Source organism: Cynocephalus volans, chromosome 9 (genome assembly GCF_027409185.1).
Source record: "Cynocephalus volans isolate mCynVol1 chromosome 9, mCynVol1.pri, whole genome shotgun sequence".
Lineage (NCBI taxonomy): Eukaryota > Metazoa > Chordata > Mammalia > Dermoptera > Cynocephalidae > Cynocephalus > Cynocephalus volans.
In genome coordinates this window covers 57,822,501-57,830,682 of record NC_084468.1, presented here as the reverse complement: position 1 = coordinate 57,830,682, position 8,182 = coordinate 57,822,501, and positions in this window count along the sequence as shown.

Genomic DNA, 8,182 nt, shown 5'->3' with positions numbered 1-8,182 from the left:
ACAGGGGTATAGATAAGTTGCCACAAAATCAATCTACTCCAAGTCTTTTTATCATATATGTGTTCCTAAACTGATAATAATTCTTACTTCTGGATTTAAGGGCACAAAGAACACACATGTACAAGGTACAATCTAAGGGCTTCATTACATATGTGTTTAATGAACATATCTCAACTTGGTTCTTATGTGTTCAAAAACTTCTATTTAGGTATTTCCTCAGGCATTTTTTGATACATTAACTAAAGGGCTATTCAAAATCTGCATGCAGGAGTCCTTAACCTATAGTTCCCGCACAAAACTATATTTCACTGTAATTGTTTTTGTTTTAGTCCTATTTGTATTATTTTATGCAATTAAAAACATTATTCTGGGAGGAGGTTAATAGCCCACACCAGGCTGCCAAAGCAGCCCATGGCACAAAAAAGGTTAAGAATCCCTGATTGATTCTTATATTTATAAGGAAGTTTATTACAATAAAAATGTATCAGAATGTATTCATTTATTTATATACATGCATAATAATGTTAATATTGAAATTGGATTGCTTCCATATGCTTAATCATTCTTTTCAAACTGAAAAACTCTTTTAAGGTTCAATCTGTAATAAAAAAACTTCACAGACATAAGTATTCTATATGAATATTGTGGTCCATAAATTAAAATATGGATATGGATTTAAGCTAAACTCATAGCCCATAAGGTAAATGTGGCTTTTAAATTAAAAATACACCATTCAACAGAGCATGTTTCATATTTGATATTAAGTCATTTATTCTATTTCCATTTTTTATTATTCTATAATAAAAGATGAAGATTTCTTGTAAAAAAGGAAATGTTCAGCAGAATGAATCCAGTGTATCAGATAATTAAAATTCTGTCTCGGTTATCTTCTCCTTTATTTAGCCTATAAAACTACATAGTTTTAAATTGGATTTGCTTTAGCAATTCAGTTTAGTAAGAAAGTGACATAAACTAATGACAATAAATTGAATGAAGATTACATTAATTCAATTTCAGCCTATTAAACAGAGATATAGTAGCTAAAAAAATACTCGGGGGAGAGGAATACCCTAAACATTATCTTCAGAGAGCATAAATCAGCATAAATGAATTAGGAATTTCCTTAGAGTGACCTTGTTTCAGAACTTATGTAGTAGTCATAAAGAGATAATATTTTTAAGCAGTTTTAATATGTTTAGAATTTCATCTATTTTACCTGTGACCTGTTTTCAAATGTCGAGTAAATGCCTTGGACTTTCCTAATTACTATAAATTGTGTCCATATGAATAAAATAAGAAAAGAAATAAAAGAATATGGTTTGATTTAATTTTGCTTATTATTTTATGATTATTAAGTTTAAAAATCAAGGTTAAAACAATTGGTCTGACTTTAAAAGTTATATATAACATAAAATGCATGCATAGGAGCAACAGATAAACATGCAAAAGATGTTAATATAGTTATTTCTGAGTAATTTTAAAAATGTTCTTCCTTGTGAATTCCCGTAATTCCAAATTCCCAAAATGAACATATATTGCTTTTGTAATAAGAAAAAAACACAATAAATGTTATGTGTGTGTGTGTGTTTGTATGACTTTATTTTATGCATCACTGTTTTGCTAGAATGTTTTCTGCTATAAGGAATAGAAAGGTCAAAGTAGAAGTAACATTTTTCCATCTCACGTTACAGGATGTCCAGAGATAGGTATGCAGAATTGGTTAACTCAGAGCTTTGAGTCAGTTTCTCTGCTTCCACCAGGCTTCTCTTTCATAATTAGAGGTTGTTTGTCACCATTCTAAGTCTAAAATGCAGAAAGACAGGGTGTCTTCTCGTGGATCTCTCTTTCCCAGATCCCTCAGCACTTCCTCTTAAATTGGCCTCGGTCGGGGGAGGAGGAAGGGTGGAATGGGGCTGGCTGGTTAGCTCAGTTAGAGTGTGGTGCTGATAACACTAGGGTCCAGGGCTTGATTCCTGTACTGGCCAGCCACCAATAATAAATAGGCCAGAACTGGGACAAATGACCATCCCTAAACCAATCATTACCAAAGAAGAAGAGGCTTATCCCAGACACTTTAAGAGCATGATTCATTTTGTGGGACAGGGCTCAATTTCCCTTAACACTTAGTGATCTGATAACTGAAAAAAAATGTAGGTCTTTTTTCTTTGTGTGTGTGTGGGAGGGGGGGAGTGTAAAAGGGTAATAATGTCTTTTGTTCCAGAATACAGCAGTACCTGCCACAATCACCAATTAACTTCTCAAAGCAAAACTGAGACCATATGTACCACAAATTTAATTAGTACACAATTTAAATACAAAGCATAAAGATTAAATGCAGTTCTTGGAACATAGTAATTGCACAGTAAATGTAGCCCTAAAGGAAAAGAACAGATTTCCATTGTTTTTCACAATCTAAATCCAAGCATTTTAAACTCTTGTGGTTGGAATCTTCATCCTCATATATACAGAAGACGGATTCTACCTAATTATTGACTTTTGGGGGAACTATTAGTTCCTGCTTTTTCTTCATTAGTCTATTTGTCTGTTTTTATAATTAGTCCATTGGGTAAGAAATTTTCATGAGTTTTTAAAATTCTGGCCATCACTTCAGATTTGAGAATAATTGTCAAATAAGACAATAAATAAATGGCAACTTGAAGTGAATTTCCTGTAAAGCTAATGAAACTTAACTTCAAAGCTCCTCACTTATTCAGTCCATTATTGAGGCCATGGAAAAAATGTTTTCACATGATCACATTTTTTTAAATTTGCAAAAATAATATATTTTAATTGCAATTGATTAAGACTATCTCTTTCCACTCTTTTCTTTTTAATCTTTTTTCAGATAAGGTGGTGTTGGAATGGCCTTGGATGGATATCCTTGGGAAGTTAAATAAGGGATATTTTTAGATTGAGTCTAGAGGGATGTTATGTGGTACTTGGTCCCTTTTATGTATAGTTTAAAAATTGTTAACCATTTCAGTAAGCTTCTAGGCATAGTACTAGATAAAATACCCACTGTACTTACTTACCTGGCATAGTGACAGGAAAGTGTAGGGCCAGAGGTCATATCATGATATGAATGTGTCTAGACATATGGCACCAGAACTATATGATAGTGAGGGGGAAACAAGCTATAAAATGTCTATGGAAAATTCTTCCAGTCCTTAGCATGTACATCTGAAGGTGAAACCCAATAAGTCACATTCTTGTATAACCCCCTTTCTCTGAGCATGACTGGAGCCTGTGACTTGCTTCCAAACATGCCTTACCTGTGGCAAAGTTAATGAGATGTCATCCCTTTGATTAGGTTACCTTACAAAGCAAAGGTGATAGAATGTCAGTCCTTTGATTATGTTACATTATAAAAGACTTCAGCTGATCAAACTGGAGTGAGAAATTCTGCTGCCCTGGAAGAAGCAAACAGCTATGTTGTGAACTGCCTTTGCAGAGAGCTATGTGGCAGGGAATTGTGGGCAGTCTCTAGGACCTGAGGGTAGCCTCCAGTGGACAGCCAGTAAGATGCTAGAGCCCACAGTCACACATGTGCAAGGAAATGAAATCTGCCAAAAGCTTGAATAAGCCTGGAAGTGGATTCTTCCTTAGTCAAGCCTCCGGATAACTGCAGTCTGGCCAGAACCTTGATTACTGCCTGGTAAGACCCTGAGCAGAGGACCCAGTTCTGTGCCCAGATTCCTTACCAACAGAAGCTGTGAGATAAGAAATGTGTGCTGTTTTAAGTCACTAAGTGTGCGGTAATTTGTTACCCATTAATAGAAAACTAATACACTTCGCATGTAAAATTGTAAGAAAAAGAGTTGGTCCTCCTCAAATCTTAGTCAAAATGGAAGTTCTCTCCTTTCAGATATATACTCAACAATGCAGCATATACAACTATAAACTCCTCTACATTTTTTTTTTGTTTTTGATTGGAAAGGTACAACATCCAATTTATCAGAATTCCTGTCTTATAGGGAACAAAACTATAGCAGTATGAAACAGCAACTACATCTATTTTATGCATGCCAATGTATCAGATTACATGTTAGGATGTCATTACTAATAAACAATTGTGAAACTGAAAGAAACCTTTTAAAGCTATCAATATATATAAAAATGATATTATGAAACATTGTTATACTAAAATATAATCAAGTAGTATGTAGCCAAAATAACTTAGGGGAAAAAAGGACTTTAGAGGTATGTCAAGCAGTTAATAATAAAAATTATTACATTATTTTTGTGGATTTTATGGCGTTTGTAGTATTTTTGTTTTTGTAATTTATTGTGATTTCTTTTCTTATTGTAACAAAATATTTTTTATACCCAATTGTAGAGAGGTCCCCAAATTGTAAAAACTTCAGGTCCCAGAAAACATGGATCCCTCTGACAGGAGCTAAATCCCTGCATTATTTCTAAGACCACTTCCCAAGTTAATATATCAGTCCTGATAAAACGATTCACATCTTACTTTCTGTACCAAATTTACTATCTCAATCATCTCTCCAGAAAGCTAGACTTACTAGAATGGGTCCCATTTTACTCTTGCCATTCTAATGCCTTCTCCCGATCACCCCTGGGGCTGAAGCCTGCTCTTATACCAAGTTTAACTGGGGAGAACAGGCTAAGTGATGGCAGGCATTCTTGCTGCAGATCATATGCCGATGTACCCAAATCTTTAATGCTGCCGGCTTTTATAGATTTCTAATTACTATACTCCATCCACCTGATAGGATATATCTTGCCGTACTCTGATACATCTCTTCTACTATTACTAGTTGCTCTCCTGAACTTCCCATTATCTATCACTAAACATGCTGGATGTGTTCTGCTTTCTAGGGTGCACTTCCTACCTTTACTAATAGCTAGTTCCTCTACAACAGCTGCTTGCCCCTATAGATGTATTTCCTGGAACCAATTCCTCAAAGCCTTTCCAGTCCACTGCAGATAACAATTTCGTGACCAGATATTTGACCAAATACAACCATCATCAGAAGAGCACTCTCAAATTCAATGGAAAATAGAGGCCAAAGAAATAAAAATGGAGAAACTGACAAAAGATCCATGGGAGGAAAGCTCTCCCAACTTCCCACTACTAAATCTTAAACTGTCCTAAACTACATCCTTTTCTCTGTATTTTCATCTTACAATGAAAGATTTGTTCCTACTCCTCTTAAAGGTGAATCCCCCTACATATGCTCTGGCAACCATCCCCTCTCACTTTTTAAGGACAAAATTTCTTCAGATATCCCTTCTCTCTACTACACCATCTATCTCCTTCTATCTACTAAATCATTCCCACTGGCATATAAAAATACTTCATTTTCTCAATTCTTTAAAAAATCCTCTGCAATCACATACTCAATTTCAGCTTCACCTCCCACCATCCACTTTTCTACTCCTCTTTGCAGAAAACTTCACAAGAGTTGTTCACACTTAATAACTCCTCTTCTTTACTTCCCTTTTAATCCTCAACACCTGTCAGCTTGTACCCTGCCTTTATTACTCAACTGAAACTCTCACCAAGGTCACCAAAGATCACCCTACTATCAAAACTAATGGAGATTTCTCTGTTCTTGACTTACTGCAATACTTGTTAATATTCAAGTGACTGTCCATTCTCTCTGTAAGGAGCTTAGCTAGAGGAGGACTGGGACATATCTGGGTGAATACTGGAATGGGGGGAATTGAGAAGAGGGGAGGGACTGCCTTGGGAGAGATCACATGACAAGGAGATGGGTCAGGAGATTACCAAGCACCAGGGAACTACATGGAAGCTAAAGTGATGTCTGTCTTAGTCAGCTCAGGGTACTATACCAAAATACTTTAGATGGTGGCTTAAAAGACATTTATTTATCACAGTTCTCCTTTTTTTTTTTTTTTTTTTTTTTTTTGTCTTTTTTGAGACCGGCCGCACCGCGCTCAGCCAGTGAGTGCACCGGCCATCCCTGTATAGGATCCGAACCCGCGGTGGGAGCGCTGCTGCGCTCCCAGCGCCGCATTCTCCCAAGTGCGCCATGGGGTCAGCCCCTATCACAGTTCTCCTGAAACTGGGGCTGGGATGTCTCAGATTAGGGTCCCAGTGTGGCTGGGTTCTGATGATGGCCCCCTTCCTGACTTGCAGATGGCTTCCTTCTTTCTGTAACTTCACATGGTAGAGAGAGGAAGGTGTCTGTTCTCTCTTTATAAGGACACTAATCCCATTGTGAAGACCCCATACTCATGACCTCACCTAAACCTAATTACCTCCCAAAGGCTCCACCTCTTTATACCATCACATTGGGGTTTAGGGCTTCCTCATATGAATTCGGGGAGGACACAAACATTTAGTCCATAATGATGTCTGAAGGTCATCCTTCCTCCTCCAAGTGAATAAATCACATTGCCATCACTGAGAAGCTCCATTGCTGTTTTTCTTATCACTGTCAAGAGATAACATTCCATTTTCAGATATATGCACATCATCAATTAACATCACAGAAATGGTCATGTGTTAAAACAGTGTTAGCCTCCATACAAATGAAAACCCTGTGTGGAAATTCCCGTTTTCATCAGTCTAGTACATTTTTAATTTCCCTGAAAAGGAGGAGAGGGGGGTAATTCTTAACACCCTGAGGCATAGTGGTGGTATAGAAGAGAAAGCATCAATACTTGAGTAGAATTGGACAGCAATGAAATTCTACACCAATGTACTTCCTACTTGAGACACTCTTCTTAGCTCTGTGAAATCATTCACTTATGATTTTCCTCCTACCTCATTAGCAGTTCTTTCTCAGTCTCATTTTTTGTTCCTCCTCTTCTACCTAACATTGATATGGGCTCAGATTTAGGGATTCTTGGCTTACTTGTGTGTGTGTGTGTGTGTGTGTGTGTGTGTGTATGTGTGTGTACACACACATATGCATATGTATAGTTAAATTTATATATTTAGCTCAGATGTCTCTCACGTGCTAAGGATTCATAGATCCAAATTCCTGCTTGATTTCTTGATATGCATATTCATTAGGTATCTTAAACTCAGTACGTCTTTATAATGTTATAATAAATAATTTCTCCCCTAAATCACTTCCTCACCTATTCTTCCCATCTCAGTGAAGGTACCAATATCTGCCTAGTTTGTGCAAGTCAAAACCTGGGATTTATCCTTTATTTATCTTTCCTTGGTATGTTATATCCAGTCCATCAACAAGTCCAGTTGATTCAATCTGAAAAATATTTTCAAAATCTGTCACTTCTATCTCCATTGTCACTTACCTTGTCCAATCTATCATCACCTCTTTCAACCAGATTAGAGCTACAGTTTCTTACTGATTTTCTCTTGTTCTCCTATAATCCATTCTCCACAAGGCAGCCAGAATGCTCTCTTTAAAATATAATCAAAATGTCACTCCCCTGCTTAAAGTCCTTAATGACTCTATATTGCACTTAAAATAAAATCTGAATTTTCTTCCTTGTTGTTCAAGGGAACTTTGAACAATTGATCCTGGCTTCAGGCTGAAAGTCTTTGGGATTTTACCAATGTAACATTTTTCCTTCTCCTGGGAAAAGGTGAAGTTAATATAATGTCATCATTGTTCCTAAAGAATGACACAGCAAAACCTACTCTATAGTCCAAGGAAATATGTCTGTGTTATATATATTTAATATATATTCATAACTTTATAAATATTTTTATATATATACATGCTAAGAAAAATGTAATATGTAAAGCTCTGCAAAATTCATTGTGATCTCTATATACAGAAATGATACAAGTTTGCTATCCCAATGTTTCTATAAGATAATGAGGGGACATATTACCTTTATCAGTTAAAAGTAGTGGAAAACACAACTAAAAATGTCTTAAACAGACTTTTACTATTACCTTTACTATTGGTGGTTTATTAACCACCAATCCAGAGGTTAGTTGATTCAGAACTCCAATGAATTTAGAACTCTGGCATATTCACTATATCAGTTTTTTATATCAGGCTTCTCCACTATGGTTGGGAGAAAACTTTAACAGCTGCAAATGTCACCTCCTCACAGAACAATTCCAAAGACACAAGAGAGGATATTTCCTTGAGTTTCTGTTCTTATCAGTAGGGAGACTCTTCTTTAGTAACCCATCCATAAGTCTACTGTCTTAGTTTACTTTCTGTTGCTATAACTGAACATTTAAGACTGGGTAATTTAAAAAGAA